This window comes from Eptesicus fuscus, chromosome 20 (genome assembly GCF_027574615.1).
Source record: "Eptesicus fuscus isolate TK198812 chromosome 20, DD_ASM_mEF_20220401, whole genome shotgun sequence".
Lineage (NCBI taxonomy): Eukaryota > Metazoa > Chordata > Mammalia > Chiroptera > Vespertilionidae > Eptesicus > Eptesicus fuscus.
Genome location: NC_072492.1, coordinates 23,270,548 through 23,282,748, shown reverse-complemented (window position 1 = coordinate 23,282,748; position 12,201 = coordinate 23,270,548).

The window sequence follows — 12,201 nt, the reverse complement described above, 5'->3', positions numbered from 1 at the left end:
GTTCACATGACCATTCCTCAACCAGTCCTTAGCAAAGTAGATAAGAGTTCTATTTATCTATTATCTATTAGTGCCCAAGAAAGAGAACTGTGGATGTGAAGGGTAGATATCTGAGCAAAATCTATTTTCTAGTAAGAAGATGAAAAGCAGAATGTATCGAGTTTACCACCGACATTCACTATGGTAATGTTAAGTGTTTAAGACGGAATGTTTTGACTTTTTTTTTTAATTCACTCATTGACCTCATCATTTATTGAAAGAGAATTATTATTTATCTTTTAGTATGTGTTTGGTTTTAAGTGTTTACTTCGGGATCAAGGTTTCTTCTTTGCTATCTTTTGCCTTTTTCCCCTTTTGATGATATCAAAGCTTTGAATTAAAATTAGACTTTGCAGTGGTTATCACTTAATATCTGATCACTGTAAAATGACACACCTAAATTCTGTTTACTTTTTTAGCAAGGTTGACAGTACCTATTGATACCTTATCCTAAAAAAAATAATATTAATATTTAAAATGTCTCCTAACTAGTGTGTTTTTATTTCCTTGATTTTGATTAGTTATCACAGTATATTTTATATTGTCAGGTTTTATACCATTTGCATTATATTCTACAAGCCATTTAACATGGATTCTAAAGTCTACTTTCTATATTTATATATGTTCAGTAATCTCTACTATTTATTTTATTGTTCAGCTTCCAAATCTCTGAATTACTCATTTTGCTCCTCCTCCTCCTCCTCCTCCTCCTTCTCTTTCTTCTGATTGGCTAGAATTCAAAAAGATATTTATCCAATTAATCCATCTGAGTGCAATTTTCCTCTAAGTCCTTAGATTACACACCTGATTATCTATGCCATTTCACAGAAACAATAACTTAGTAGGGTATGAAATTCTTGTATTCACTTTTTTCTTCTCACAGTTTTGAAAATACTGTTCTAAGGTACTTGTCTGTTGAAACATTGCTGAGGAAAATTGTGAAGCCAATCTGATTTCTTTGGTCTTTTTTGATATTTCTGTTCTGCCTAGACTACAGTAGTGTCCATTGTTATATTCTGGAATTACAGTAACTTCATCAAGGTATGCTTCAGTGATTGTCCTTCCTTAGCAGTCTTCCCCCTTGGATCACATAGTATTCTTTAAATCTGCACATTTATGACTTTATTCATTTTAAGAAAGTTCTCTTGTATTATATTCCTGAATATATTTTTTCTATATGTAACTGTGCTGTGTGCTGGTTTCTTTGTTTTAGTAACAAGGATGGTAATTATCCATATGGTGACTATATTTCCTATGTCCTCCAAATATTTATGCCTCTCTCTAATTGCCTTTATCTCTTCCCTCTGTTTTATGTCATTTTTATAATACAATTCGCTGCACCCCTGTGTGTAGTCAATATCTATCCAAATGCCTACATTTTAGTGTGTTTCTAAAATACCTTAATTTTTTTTTACTCTTCTAACATATGGCAGCTCGCCTATTCTCCTCTATAGACTTAAAAACTTTTTTTTGATTGCTTATAATTTGTAAAATGCTAATGTTCCTTTGTTTGAGACTATAAGAGAGTGGTCATCTAAAATGTACTTCTATCAATTAATTCTTAAGATTCACATTTTTCATTTGCCTTTTAAGTGTAAGACTCCTTTTTATTGGGTTAATTTGCTTGCTTGTTTGTTCTCTGAATGAGAGTAGTTTATTTGTGACCTACCATTTTTCTCCAGAAGAGGAGACACTAGAGTAAGTCCTGGCAGGTAGTCACTCATTTCTGATTTGTTGCCTTAGATTACTCTTATCCAAGCTGCAGCACACTTTGTGGTGTGATAATTCTCCCTCTCAGGGCTCAGAGTTCCCTCTTCCCTGGGTCATGCTATCTGTCTGGAGGGGAATTTGTTTGAATCAGTGAACGTTCATGGCTCATAAGACATTTTAATGATACAGTAAATGATGCATGCCTGTTGAGCTCTGTTCAATCACCACCATCAGGAGCTACCAACAGCATTGCCACTTTCCTATCTCTTTTCCACCAAATCAAGATCTGATCAAAGATGTCATTCTGCATAGGCCCTCCTTTATCTTGGCCTCTCCCACCAATCTGAAATGTGTATTTGGCCTCACAAAATATATTCCCACATCTATCTATACTAATAAAAGGGTAATATGCTAATTGACTGGACATCTTCCGGATGTCCTTCTGGACAAAGCCATGGTGGCAGGGCTGAGGCAGAGGCAGTTTAGGGGCCATCAGGTCAGCAGGAGAGAGCATTTAGGGTGATCAGGCCAGCAGGGGGGTGCAGATAGGGGGATCAGGCTGGCAGGGGAGAGAAGTTAAGGTGATCAAGCCAGCAGGGGAGAGCAGTTAGGGGGATCAGACAGGCAGGCAGAGTGGTTAGGGCAGGCAGGCAGGTGAGCATTTAGGAGCCAGCCATCCTGGATTGCAAGAGGGATGTCCAACTGCTGGTTTATCTATACTAATAAAAAGGTAATATGCTAATTAGACTGGATGTCTTCCGGACGTCCTTCCAGACAAAGCTACAGTGGTGGGGCCAAGGCAGAGGCAGTTAGGGGTCATCAGGCCAGCAGGAGAGAGCAGTTAGGGGGATCAGGCTGGCAGGGGAGAGAAGTTAAGGTGATCAAGCCAGCAGGGGAGAGCAGTTAGGGGGATCAGGCAGGCAGGCAGAGTGGTTAGGGCAGGCATGCAGGTGAGAGGTTAGGAGCCAGCTGTCCCAGTTTGCAAGAGGGATGTCTGACTGCCCCTTATCCCTAATCGGGAAGTTGGATATCCCCTGAGGGGTCCTGGATTGGAGAGGGTGCAGTTGGAGAGGGTGCAGGCCAGAATGAGGAACCCTCCCCCCATGCATGAATTTCATGTACCAGTCCTACCTAATAATAGACAAATATGCAAATTGACCGCACCTTCGCTGCGCCCAAGCCACGCCCACAAACCAAGCCACGCCCACAAACCAATCAGGATGAGTATGCAAATTACCACAACAAAGATGGTGGCTAATTTGCATATCAAGACAGCGTAGAAAGAAGCCAAGAGCTGCAGAAGGGAGCAAAGCTGCGGAGAAGCAAGCAAGCGGGGGGGGGGGGGGGGGGAGGGGGAGAGAAGAAGGGAGGAGCGGAGGCGGGGCCGGGGGAGAAGGGAGGAGCGGAGGCGGGGCCAGGGGAGAAGGGAAAAGCAGGCGGGCTGGCGGAGAAGGCGGGCCAGGGGAGAAGGGAGGAGCGCAGGCGGGGCCAGGGGAGAAGGAAGAAGAGCGGGCGGGCTGGCGGAGAAGGCGGGGCAGGGGACAAGGGAGGAGAGCAGGCAGGGCGGGGTAGAGTGCAGCAGGAAACCCTATTGCAGTATTTTTCCTGCAACGGGAACACTACTATATTTATAAAAGCCTAAGCAACCAAACGAACAGATGACCTAACAACTGGTCGACTGATCGCTATTATGCGCTCTGACCACCAGGGGGCAGATGCTCAATTCAGGAGCTGCTCCCTGGTGGTCAGTGTGCTCTTACAGTGGGAACACGCTCAGCTGACCAACAGGCACCAGATGCTGGGCTCATGGCTGGCAAGCGCAGCTGTGGTGGCGCAAGCCTCTCCTGCCTTCACAGCAGCACTACCGAGCAGCGGCAAATGCAGCAGGGCCAGGATGAGTGGGAGCAGCACAGCGCCCAGCCCGGGCTCTGACTCCTCCCTGGCCGTCTGTACTTCATGCACTACTACATCCCTCAGGGGATGTTGGACTGCCGGAGGAGTTGGGCCAAAACCAGCAGTCTAACATCCCCTGAGGGGTCCCAGATTGTAAGAGGGCACAGGCCAGGCTGAGGGACCCCATTGGTGCACCGGGCCTCTAGTAGGATTATAAACATTGGAGTCAGAGTACCTTAGTTCAATCCTAGCTTCACCTGGGTCTGTTGTTTGGGTTGGCTCACCCCTCTGTGCTTCATGGATGTTACTTTGTCTATAATAGTACCTACCTTAAGGGGCTGTAAGGAGATTGAATGTAAAGCACTTAGAACAGTATCTGGCAATAGGCAATCACAGGCTCCTTGAACCACTACATTATTTCAAGTGGTTTACTCACTTGGCCTCCCAAGAAAGTTTAACTTTCAGAGTTATAAGCACCCTGTTTGAAATGTGGAGAGGTAGGAATATACTCTTGATATCCCTCTTGTTTTGAGAGAAATGTCATTGTATTGCAGGTACTTTTTATATCTCAGGGACTAAGGTTTCAGTGGTTTTCTGTTATCACCGTTGATGAAGTTTTGTTTTTTTATTCCCTAACCTTTGTTTTTATCATTTATTTAGTACTACAGGCCTGGTGCACTGATTCGTGCACTGGTGGGGTCCCTCAGCCTGGCCTGTGGGGATCGGGCTGAAACTGGCCAGTGCACAGATTCATCCACAAACACACACACATGCCTATTAACTTGGATACTTTTCTGCATTTCTGCATCCTCTTTCTTTCTTCCACAATATGTTTTGAACTTCTTTCTATGTAAAGAAATACATAACTTTAAATGGTTACCTATCATTTCATTGGATAAAAATAACTTAACCTCTTGATAGAAATTCACTTTGCTCCCAGAGTTGATGAGACCTTTTCTTCCTATGACAAATGCTTTAATGAGCACACATGTCCAGTGATATCTTTAATGGTACAATGCAAATTATAGGATGAGACAGCAGGTCCGTGCCTCCCTCCATGCAGCCTGCTCTTTGAAAGTTCCCCTTTTGGCCAAGAGGCTGATAGATCTCTCTTTTTGTCTAAAAGATAAGTCATCTGCTTTAAAAAAAAAAATGCTGTATCACCCAGCACAAAGATGGACTGTGACTTAAACCTAGAATGAAACGTGTTTTCCCTTTGCAGGGGAATGCTGAAGTCTTAAAAGGATGGATGTCAGGTGCTGAAAGAACAATTAGACCCTGATTTCTTTTTCCCTAAACTGGCATCACTACCAGAGGAAGCTCTAAATACAAAATCCACTTGTTCAGCGGAAGCCTCACTTTGTTCAGTAAAATCTGAGCTTGAGGGCTGTCAAGAATCGGGAGTCTTGTCGCTTGTCAAAAAAGCCCAGAGAAAAGATAGGATTATAGAAATCAGCTGGAAAGGAGAGACAGGAAACTCTCAGAGGTTTGGTATAGAAATCAAAACTCAGAGGATCCTTAAAGTCTACCGCTTTCTTTTGCATTTAGATAAATTGCTACTTAAGGGCATTTGCGGAAATGACTGTGCTAGCCTGCTGTATCTGTGTTAATGGCTCTAGGTATAGAGCTGGGCATCATCTCATATGGTTCCTTCAATCACGTAACTTCTTCATGAAGCTCCCTTTATAAGTGTGTATTCTTTTAGGTACAAATTCACTAATATTTCTGATGTGGTTTCTCTTTCCCTACTTTTTTTTATTTTTCTGCCTATTGAATTGATAGCCTTGGAGAGGTAACCATGGGTGTAAAATGCTCCAGGAAAAGTACTGCGACAAAGAGGGGAGGGGAGATGTCAACTTTTCCAGGAGTCTCCTCTGTTAATGGACATTATTGTGCTCTTGGGAAGTACTAGTGTTTCACCTGATCCCATCACCACTCTAAGATTCTTGTTTTGCAACTCTTTACCCCAAAATATGCTAAGTTATCCAAATAAAGTCAAATCAGATTTATTAGATTCATCTTGTAACTGGATTTGCTGTAACCCTTGTTGGCAAAACATGAATTCATTCCAATATGATTGCTACATTAAGGAACAATGTAAGTATGCCTCGAATGTCATATTTGCTTATGCATGATTCTATCTGGGGAAAACAGGTGAGTGCAGAAAACCACACTCAGTGAAGCCCCTTGAAGTAGAAATACACAAAATGTGGTGCACCCCCACACAAAGGCATAGATTTCAAATATCTACAGCTGTTTCAGTTCATTCTTGAGCCACACCCATTCACATCTGGGCTTATAACTCTTTCTCGCTCTCTCGCTCCGTCTGTGTGTGTGCATAATGTATAGCTATATGCATAGATAAGTAGATTGATAGCTATAGATATAAAGACATACAGATATAGAACAAATATAGGTATAGATAGACATAGGTATAAACATAGAAATAGACATAGATATAGATATAGATATAGATATAGATATAGATATAGATATAGATATAGATATATCGAGTATAGATATATAAATATGGATGTAGATATACCCATCCTCATGGTTCTGTTTCAATGGAGAACTGACTGCTCTTCTTTTCTAAACTAATGTTATTGTGTGAGAATTACTGCTCCATAGTGAATGAAATTAGCATTATTCAAGAGATGATAGAAAACTAAAATGTTTAATGTGTATTACCTCATTTTAAAAATATTGACTCAAGTTGAAATAAAATGTTGAAAGATCCAAACCAGGCACATCTATGCAGCAGACCCAGCCTCAGGTGCCAGTCTGTAGCCTCCGCTCTGCAGACCCCACACTGAGAGCTTTGCCAGCCTTGGTGCTGCCAGAGGACCAGAGAGAAACGCTGGTGGCCGGGGCTCAGGCTAGCACAACGGCTTCAACCTGAGCAATTCTGCTTTGTATGTTTTCCATGGGAGTTTTCTACATGAGGTTTCCTTTGACAGAAGAGTTTCAATGCTTCATGTTGAAGAGGTAAACAACTACTGATCTAAAGAATCAGCATTAAACCTTTTTATATGGCGCAACATCATCACACTGATGCTCAGAATCATTCCCTTGCTTAGCTCCAGCCCCGCAAGGACTGTTTTTCATTCTGTCACCATGAAATGCGGTGGTCACACAGCAGGGCTGTCTCCCGCACATAAAAAGAGACTCTTTAAAGCCTTCAGAACCTCTCCCTCCCGGGAAGACTGGAGTCCTGCTGTTTGGATGTGCTGAGATGAAGTGAAAAACAAAAATCAATGACTATTTACTGGTAATCTCAAATGCGTAGGAATGTCCAGGGTATCTTTCTGCTTCCTCTTTTTTCCTTTTAATTTCTTATCCACAGCCCCAGTCCTCTATCTCACTAGCCACTGCCTAGATCCTTTCTAAATCCTTAACTTGTGTGGAGGAGGATTAAAGCAGAATCTAGACAATCCAGGATCCAAGAAGTCTACTTGGTGATAGAAAGGGCTTTGGAGATATAACCTCAGGAAACTGAGGACGATTGTATGACAATCTCAGAACACTAAATGAGGTCAGAATGGAGGAGAGGGCTGGCACATCATATCATGAGAAAACTTCAAAGATGAAGTGGCATCACAAATTTCAGAGTCCAGCATTAGTGTGTCTTATGAATGATTTGCCCATAGATGTCAGGGTACCAGGAGATGTGCTAAGAGCGTGGAATACTGAATTTAACATTCAGGGAGAAGGAGGAGAGTGTTAAACTGGGTATTAGAATTCCAACCAAGCACATAGTGGAAACCTCAGTTCTAGAATACAATTGGAAATCTGCTGTAGAAAAGAGAGTAATCTACGGACGTAAAGGGATAAAGAGCCAATCTGTAGGCATGAACTTACCCAGGGGATAGGGAGTGCTACAGTGTGGGGCCATGTATCTATCCATGACTTATTTAACAGTGGAGTCTGGGTCAGGTTGTCAGTGGTATATTCAGATAAAACATAAAGATATGGAAAGGCACGTGGGGGCCCAGAGATCATAGCTTGGCCAGAACATCCATAAAGTGGGCAATGTAACCTTGTCCACGCCCCTAACAAACAGCTTATCTGATGGATAAGGTAGGGTTGACTTTACTACTCACTGGCCAACTCTAAGAGAGGAACATAAGGGTAGAAAACAAATCAGGAGCCGAAGGCAGCCTCTGATGGCCACTCTTTCCTGTACAGCAGTGGGCACACACCTCTCCTTAGAGTAAGCCTCATTTCCCTGGAAACATGGGAAGCCCTTGAGGCAAGGACCGACCTTCCGCCTTTTGCCATCACCAGAGCCTGTCGCTGTGACCCACGTGTGGAGGACTTCCGCCCAGTCTTTACTTCCTCCTAAGCACTGGCATAAGCCTGTTATTTTTCTATTTCAAGATATATAATGGTTCTTATATAAGACAATCACAGCATATTCAACCTGCCCACATCCCTGAGGAGCTTATAGTCTAATAAGGAAGATGAAATGTTAATAGCTAGTATACCTAGAACAACTACATAGTCAGGTAAAATGTGTTTACAATCTTATAAAGTGTTATAAAAAGCAGAGGAACAAAGGAGAAAACAAAAAATAGAGGTTGGGGACCAGAGGTGATTTAATAGAGTAGAGGGCATTTAAAAAAATATTTTTGTATGTTTTTATTGATCTCAGAGAGAGGAAGAGATAGAAACACCAATGATGAGAGAGAATCATTGATCAGCTGCCTCCTGCATGCCCCCCTACTGGGGATTGAGCCTACAACTAGGCATGTGCCCTGATCAGGAATCAAACCATGACATCCTGGTTCATGGGTCAATGCTCAACCACTGAGCTACACCAGCCAGCCAGTAGAGAGCATTTTAATTGGAGTCTTAAGGAAAGGATTTCATTGCCTTCAATGAAATGTGCTATACATAAAATAAGTGAACAGTGATGACTCCTATGTAGGAATATAAAACAGGAAAATAGAAGACAGGATGGTGTTTCTGATACATTAACAAGCCAAGGACCAAAGAGAAATCTTGCCAATATCTGGAAGAAGAGTATTTCAACCAGAAAGATAGCCAAGAGGTAGCAGTAGCTGAGACCCTGGGGCAAGAGCAGATTGCTGGTGGCTGGATAAAAGTGAGTGGTATGAGATGAGGTCACAGGACTAATGGGGAGATCATGAGCTCAAAGCAATGGAGAAAGTGTCTTTTAGGTCAAAAGATCATGAAACATCCCGGCTTAGATAAAGTGTGGGGCATGACCAGGAACATCAGGCTAATTTTTCTTGATGAATTGATACCAGCAAGGGCAGTAAGCCCATCTCAGGCCATTTTACAAAAAGGGATTTCCCGGGAGAGTCTGGCTTCCCTTTACTAATTGCCAGGGCATTGACTGGCTACTGTCTCCTAAATCTTTCCTGTCAGCCTGTCTTCAAGAAGACTCACATCCCTGTCCTATGAGCCAAGCAGGACTTGATCTTGAAAAAGAGAAAAGGTCTGCTTGGGAAGTTTGATCGACAGTGTTGCCTTTGGCTTCACCATCTTAATGTAATGTAAGATCTGCACTTTCAGCGAAAGAGCATTGGCAGGGAGCAGACTGGCCCATGTTGTTTTGGGTAATGCCATTATTTATCATCCCTTAGCTTCCATCTGCTGACATGTGTGACAACCAAATGGTAGTTTTTGGGAGGTTACTGTGATGCAGAGGAATGACTTAAAAGCAATGAGGGGACCATGGACTTCACTATTAGGCTAGACTTATCACCAGCATATGGTATCCACAGGTACCTAAGTCCCTTTATGATACCTAGAAGAATTCTGTGGTGGAACATACTGGACTTTATTGGCACAAATGAATGATGCTAACTGTGCCAGAGGTTTCTGAGTTATGGAGATGAACTGGCTGGCAAACAGGAGGCCTGTAATTACTTCCCACACAGATTCATTTGGGAAACATGAGTACTTTTGCCCCAGATTCAGTTTTCGGGGAATAGGTCCTCTTGTTCTAGAAAAGGAGCTTCTGGTAGGAGAAACACTGCATGTAATCTACCCTCTCACATCCACCTTGGCTTCCTAGAGCTAACTCTGTTATCAAATCAGGCAGCCAAAAGTAAAACAAAAAGGCTGAGTTAAGAAAAAGTCTCTCAATACTTAGCACCAGAAATCAGTAAAAGCAAAATTATCTCTATAATTGTGGTATAAAGCTTTGCATGCACTCTGTGTGTGTGTGTGTGTGTGTGTGTGTGTGTGTGTGTGTGTGTGTGTATGTGTGTGTGTGTGTGTGTGTATTTAAAATTTGTGGGGTTTTTTAAAATATATTTTATTGATTTTTTACAGAGAGGAAGGGAGAGGGATAGAGAGTTAGAAACATCGATGAGAGAGAAACATCGATCAGCTGCCTCCTGCACACACCCTACTGGGAATGTGCCCACAACCAAGGTACATGCCCTTCACCGGAATTGAACCTGGGAACCTTCAATCCGCAGGCCGACGCTCTATCCACTGAGCCAAACTGGTTAGGGCAAAATTTGTTTTTGTTGAAATGATTATCACAACCCAGCAGTGTGTGGGGAGATCAGATAGCATTACCATTTTAGAGATCAAACAAACAAACAAACATAGAAATCAGCAAACAAACACAAACTTGAGGTCCAGTGATGCAATGTGACTTCCCAGAAGGTGAAGATTGGCAAAACCAGTACTCTTATGCTTACTCTTTTCCATGCATTTTACCCGACGCATTTTAATTCAATATTGAACACAGAATATAATAGTGTCTAGTATTGGCTTTCCCTACGTGTATGTATGCACTGTTGAAAGAGATGAAAGAAAAGATAAATCAATAGAATGATATTCAGAGATTGAAAGAATTAATATTGTTAAAATGTCCATACCACCCAAAGCAATCTGCAGATTCAATGCAATCCCTATCAAAATTCCAATAGTATTTTCCACAGAAATAGAAAAAAAAAATCCTAAAATTTATATGGAACCAAAAAGCCAAAGTAATCTTGAGCAAGAAGAACAAAACTGGAGGCATCACACTTCCTGATCTCAAACTATGTTACAAATTCAGGGTTATCAAAATAGTATGGTATTGGCACAAAAACAGACACATAGATCAATGGAACAGCATAGAAATCCCAGAAAGAAAAAAAGAAAAAAAAACAAACAAAAAAAAAACAAGCTAGTGTGAAAAGATTTCACATATAAGTGAGATTATATAGTATTCATCTTTCTCTGTCTGACTTATTTCACTTAGCATAATGCCCTCAAGATTCATCCAACTTGTGCAAATGGCAGGACAGGGCTACCGGCTAGGTTTGTGATTGGGTAGAACTTTACCTATACTCAGCTGGTGGGCAAGGTTGCTGGCTCGGCTCCTGCCTAAGGTAAGCCATAGGCTGTATTCAGCAATGGGGCAGGGCTTTATACTGGGCTCAGCTGCTGGGGAGGTTAGCAGTCTTGACTCCACCATGACTGGGTGGTACCATAGGCTGTGCTCCAAGGCTGCCCAGTGTCTGAGGTCACATTTTGTGGCCTCACTGGAGGTTATGCTCAGCAGTTGGGTGGAGTGCAACCTTCCTCCCCTGATCAGGCTGGGTCTTAAGATCTGCTCCAGGGCCGGTACAGCCCATTAGATGGATATGCAGATCAGCAGTGGCCATGTCCAACAGGCACTTTGGAAACAAATAACTTCTTCGTTAATTTTTTATCTCCTTCCCTAAAGAAAACAATTAAAAATTTAAAAATGATAATGAAACTACTCATTGCAATAAGTTTAAAGATAAATCACTGATAAGGTTTTTAGGAAGAAGGAGGGAAGGGAAGAAGCAATTTTTTTTTTCTTCCATAGAACAATGCATAGGTAATAGCCCATTGTGTGCACAAATTACAGTCGAGCTGCCAAAATACGGTATAATTTTAACATTCTACTAGCTTTACCCAATCAATCTCATTGATGTTCTTTCCAAGTATAAAAAATGGAAGCTTGGCTTCTTCAACTTAAGGAAAATATAAGATCTCATTCTGTGCTTTTTAGTTTCTTTGTTATGACGCTTTAGTGCCACCAGTATAATTGATTTCTTTCTTTCTCCTTGAGTCGAATGCTCATTTTTGATTCTGGAATGATAAACTCTGCTTCTCCAAAGCTGTGATGAATGAGATATATGTACTTCTCTAGCTCTTCTGTTTATGTCCAAAAGATGTGCTGGCAGAAGGGAACTGCTGGTTGTCAGAATTTGGTACTCATCTTTCCACACTGGTGACAAATTTCCTGACAACCCCTGGCACAACTAGATAACAAGAGAGCAGGACCGGCATCATAAACCCTACGGAAATAGGCAAAGATCCCTTGCAGGCTGGCCCAGAGAAATCCAGATCAAAATCTGGGAAATGCATCAATTGCAGTGATACATGGATAAGCATTTCTACACACTCTCTCTTCAAATGCCTGCTGGCCACCCAAACTCCCAAAGAATCTATGAATCCTAGAATTCTCACTACAGCCAAGCAGTGTTGGGAATGCTAGAAACATTATATAAATCTTCATTAATTCTTAAAATATCCTAGGAAATTACTAACATTAAT